The sequence below is a fragment of the Oryzias latipes genome, chromosome 11, assembly GCF_002234675.1.
Source record: "Oryzias latipes chromosome 11, ASM223467v1".
NCBI lineage: Eukaryota > Metazoa > Chordata > Actinopteri > Beloniformes > Adrianichthyidae > Oryzias > Oryzias latipes.
Genome location: NC_019869.2, coordinates 3,318,878 through 3,324,871, shown reverse-complemented (window position 1 = coordinate 3,324,871; position 5,994 = coordinate 3,318,878).

The window sequence follows — 5,994 nt, the reverse complement described above, 5'->3', positions numbered from 1 at the left end:
TGGTCACCGACCCAACCCCACCTGCATGGCAGGGACAATATCCCAGCTCCACACAGGAAGACGCAGTTTTATTGATTTGAACAGGACTGGTGGAACAAGGGAGAGGCTGAGGCACTGAGGGGGGAAAGGAAGAAGCAGACATGTACAGTAAACAATGAAGGCAGATACACACAGATTAAACACACTCCCAGGTTCTTTGTGTGAGCTGCATTTTTATCTGAGGATTGTGGGATTCAGCAGGGACTACTTAGAGCATGAATGTGTGTCCGTGTGTAGTGGGTGTTTGTACTTTTGTTGGTGGGGAGGGGGCTTTTTATGCAGCCTCAGTTTAAAAACATGACACACAGCACAGGTACAATTTCACGTTTCACTTTAAATCTGTGTGTTTCAGTAGACCTTCATCGTCCACAGTGAAATACATTAAAAAAAATGACTCATCTGGGACTCTACAGAGCCTTTTCAACACATGAAATGCATATTTCCCAGTCATTTACTGCAAAAACTTCTGTCAACAAATCCGCTTTTCCAAACATCTTTGGCGTTCAGAGATACTACAAGGTCACAGTAACATAATTTCTTTTTTGTAAACTCTTATTTGAGCTTTTCTGAACGGAAACATAAATTAACTGCTTGGAACAACATACTTTTCTTCATTTCGCAGACGATTGAATTCAAATCGATCTACAAATGAGGAACAAAAACAAAACTTGAGTCAGAGTCTTAACCGTCTCAACCACGATAAGTCGTTTTTACTACTTGTTTAAAATGTAGGTACATTTTTGGGAAAAAAACAAAACGTGGTTGCTTATAGCATGAACAAAATGCAAACATTACTGTAACTGAAAATATATATTTATAATTTCCTCACATCAATTGACATTTATGAGAATAACTGTCTGGAAAAAGGAAAAAAAATGATTATATACATGCAGAGTTTTGACGTGCACACATACTGTATGGTCCTTCATAAAAAAGAAACATTAAAAAAAGCAAGTTAGGAATACGTTACAGTATTCTTTAAAATTTCTGCCCTAAGGTTGTACTTAAGACAAAAAAGATCAGCTCATGAGAAATTACCACGCACTTAGGGGGTTCACTGATCAATCGACTTAAAGGGCCTATACCATGCTTTTTGTAAGCCTTTCAAAGTAAACTATATTCATATAAATGATAATATATTATATTTGTCACACTAAAGAACTCATTTGTTATTTTCACAGCTCATTTTCCTACCTAGTAAGACGACTCGATCTCTGAGGCTCCACCTTTCGCTCCATGTGGGTGCCGCCCATTTCATGACGTCAGCCTAGAGTCGGCCTCGGCAGCACGTCTCTGCATTTTGCCCACGATAAACAAACATCCAAACTTTTGCAAAGATGCTTGTGTATACTGTGGAGACAGTGGGTGTTTGTGTTAGTCTGGGGGCGGTGCTGACAGCCCAGACTCTTCCTGGAAGGGGCTGTTCCTTACTTTGTGATGTCACAAGGTGACGACTCGCTTGTTTTCAGGGATTGGGAGGGGCTGGTGCTCAGAGAGCAAGTTATTAGAGGATTGCTCAGAGATGCATGAATGGATCTAAATACAGCTTAGGTGTTGTTTTTTGAGAGGAATGAACATTACGACACCCTTACCACACCAACAGTCAGTATATTTAATAAATGTTTGCAGAGGGGATAATTGCATCCCCTGTTTTCTTTACACCCTTCTTAAACACTCTTCACTCAGCGATCCCACTGACTAGAACAAGTCTGCAAAGCCCAGGACTTTCCATGAGCCCCTGAGCAACCGCCCAGTTGCCCAAATGGTTAATCCGGCTTTGATGCTATCTGGATTTTTATGCGAGTGGAAATCTGAAGCCCTTGTAGGCAGAACTTGCGTAACAATACACCAGCCTGCAGTAGCAGCCAACCTGTTGCCTGTTGGTTAGGGATTCAAATCAAACGCAGACATCCACTGTGCTTTGGTAAGACACCTAACACCAACTGAACTGTATCAGCCCCTCACTGTAGTAGAAAAAAAATGTGCACATACTGTAGGCAGACGCTTTGCCCCAATTTCTATACCTGGGTTGTACCAAAGACAAAAGTTGGGCCCACTGGATCTGAGCTTGGCACTCAGCATTAAGGGTTAGAAGGGATTGGGGAGGGGAAGGGGGGGGGGGGGTCCTCAAGTGATTCCCAAGCACAGCTGCAACTGCTGCTTGCTCCATCATGGAGAACCCAAATGTGGAGAACAGATTTCACACACACACAGTGTGTAACAACTTGTGGGACTCTGGACAATTTAAGACATCTCTTATGAGAAGAACCAATCATTCTTTGATTTAGCTTTGATTAGTTACACATTTATGCCGTATTATCTTTTACAAACCATGAACTATGAGGCCACAAACACAAAGGGCACAAATGGAACTTCAACTTCAACAAATATGATATAATTTAAACGTGAACTGGTTTTAGGTTACGGTCTTGCAATCATTCCCCAGATTTAAGGCCTCAGTTTTTGTGAGGCAGTTGTTTATTTGGAGCTCAGAGAATTGAATCACAGATCTTTCCAAAAACACAACTTTGGTCCCAAATAGCAAATTGGTAAACAAAAAGCAAGAAGCTAAAAATATTGATTCGAACATGGATTAAAAAAAAAAAAGAACAGAAAAAGTATATTCTGAAGTTACACTGACAATAAAAAGTTACCAAAAGCAACATCAATTCTGATTTTAGTCTTAAACTTTATTTGTGAATCATCCTCATTTAACCATTTTACATGTCTTTAAATAAGTTGGCTTTTATTTCCTAGCAACTGATGCACTAAGTGATTAGTCACCAAGTCAGCAGCTGCCACAGAAACAAACACATGAGAGCTATTTCTGAAAAGGTGTGCATCATAAACCTTCTCATGCATTTATCCACATGCATCCGTTTCAGGTGTTCGCTCCTCACTTTTCATGATACCCCAAACATTGTTTACTTTCTTCTGATAATGTGGACAAGCTTTTAGACCTAAAGGAGACTTTTCTTGAAGTGTTAGCGGATAAACGCAAAATAATAAACGTATTTTCTAAACATTCCACTGTTTTGCTGTTTAGGTGTTTGTCTCATCTAATTAGATTTTTAGGATATGAATATGTTGACATCAACGAATCTTATTAACCTTTCATCTGAGATAGGCTGTGGAGCATGCAGCAGCATGTTGCTCTGTAACATGTTAAATTGTGATTACATATTGAGCTGCCTCATTGTATGTCACGAGGTGAGGGGAAGGTCATCAGTCTGAATGACTGCAGTTAAATTTAATTAATCACAGCAGAAAAGCCCCCAACGTCCAGATGCATTTCTACATCCTTCTCTCCTGTGCATCTTGATCTCTGCATTTAAATTTGATATAAAAACATGTCTGTAACACAGGTTGTTATATAGAAAAGCATGTAAATCCACCTTTTACCATCAGGAAAAGTTTAAATCCCAAAAAATTAAAGTATTTAAGGATGTGTGTAAATTGGTGCAAGTTTGGAAGAGAATAGGCTAACTGGAAACACATTGTGCTATGTGGTTACTCCTTAATGGAGCAGCTGGGAAGGAAGAGAAGTTTTCCAAACTTCTGGTCTCAAGGACTTTACGTCTTGGTCACGTGTACCTGTACAGATGTAAGAATGCATGGGTGCATCTTAACCCTTGTGCTATCCTAGGCACTTTAACGTTGGGAGTCATCTGGACCCCACTTTTTTCTTCAATAATTTGTGATCTTCACTGGTGACCATGGATTATTTTTTATCCACATTTATCCACCTTTGTCATGGTAGGGAGAACACATCAATGTAATGGTGGGGTCATCTGGACCCCACAAGATAGCACAAGGGGTGTCTTGTGGTTAAAATCCAAATTTCAAGGGACGTCGTGAAAATGGGGCGTACCATTGTCGTTCATGTGGTATGCGTACAATGCTATCATAAAACGCATGCTCTTAAAACAAAAGGCTGAATGCTGCCCTACAATACCCTAAGGCTGCACGCTAGTTTTGAGTAAGGTGCCAAAACTCACCCCTTATTGACCGGTAACAAATACTGCATGCACGGGTGTGCACGTGATATATCAGTGCCCATAGGATGTCCGCAAAAACTACACTCTGAATGTCTGGTATTCTCATTTCTAACAGTCAGGCTATGTTACGGCCCCGACAGGCAAACCTGGCCCAGTCTAGGGGAAATCAAAAGGGGGCCAAAACATATGGATGATGGACACCAAAGTTTAGGAACACAGTTTATTAAATGGTAGAAATAACCTGTGTCCTGTAAAACAAAAAGAAATAAACAATTACTGTGCTGGTCCCAACAAAAGACAAAACAAAGGGATTGGAGCCTTGGCCAAACAGAAAATAATTCAGGGAGACAACTGACCCAGCCACGTTGACCGTCGGAGTCAGCAGCTCCCTGCTAAGGCTACCTAACAAAATCTAACTAATGAGACAAAATAAACAAAGCCCGCAAATAAGGACTACCAAGGTCCAACCCCAAACTAACATAACAAAACCCAGCAGTATAAGACTGCTGAGGACCAAGAGGGAATCAAAATGGAAACAAACCAACCAGCACAGCTCCAACACAAAACAACTGCTCCTCAGCCTCCTGCTCTGCTCTCTGCATGCCTCTCTTTGGTTGTGACTTCCTCTGACTTAAATACCTGGCAGGTGCTGATCAAGATCATTGGCTTCACCTGCCAGGTAAGCAGAATGAAAGGGGATGCAGCAAAGCAGAAGGAGCAAGACATAAGAGGCTACAACACCAGGAGCGCGCGCTTATAACGTGAACAGCACTTAAATGTCTTCTCTTCACTTCCGTACTACAAACCAGTGTCCCTGCACCCTGACTTATACTTCCATGTTTTAAGCATTCAATAGAACCTGTCGCCCACAGCATGCCCATTGAAAAATATTAATGTATTTATATTAATATCATTTTTAATACACTTGCGTGCACTATGCAGGGTTGCACATTTTTCACCCACAGTATTGTGCCATAAGGGCAGTTGTGATCAAGGCACGTAGGTTCATTTTGTCCTCTATATTATGGTCATCACTATCTCCCTAATGTCTACTGTACTTGCGTTCTTATAGAATGACCAATCCGCCAATGTTATGCTTTAAATCCTGATTCAAACTAAACATTTTCAAGGACTTTAGTCAGTAATTTTTGCTGTGACTTCATTTAAACATTTTTCTCTTCCTGAATCTGTTCATTGATAACATCTCCTTAAGCATTCCTGAGAGGTTCTCTCAATGTGTCACAATAGCTTTTTTTGAATAAATTAAGTCTGTCCTACGAGAAAGTTTTACCAACAGAGCAACAAATCCATTATTTATCACAACAGAAGGATAATTGACAGGTTTTCTGTGCATTTGGAAGCTTCGCATGAAAATCGGATTTTAGAGGCTTCTTGGTTGAGCACTCATGTTTTGCAGATGAACTCAGGTTAGACATCACTGCTGCAGCTCTGAACATGTTCAAACTCCAAAACTCATGTATTAATTTGAAATCATATGAGTGTCGTATTTGTACTGATGATCCATGGTAAATTTGTTGTGAGATGAAAAACTGTTTGTTAATAGGAGCATGGACACAGTTGCATAAAAACTGTAGATTGACGCAAATCAAGGCAAACTTTGCCTAATGTAATATTGTGAAATTAAACAAGAGGCCATGTTAGACGAGGCGTTGGCTCGCTGACCTTCTGTTTGATTCATTTCCTCTTTGATTAATGAAATGATTCATCGTCTAGAAGGTTGATTGGATCAGCACATCCTGATGCAGTTACAGGGACCTTTGAGGGCCCTCAAAATGCTTCCTGGAGTTCACATGTTAAATGAGGCAAAGTTCAATTTCACCGTAATTAAATCCTGTTAAATTAACCCATATACGGAATAAATGATGACTTCAGTAATCACTTCAGTCACTCTTACTGAGGAGCCCTGATTGCATCTTTGAGCGTCTGTAGCCTCACT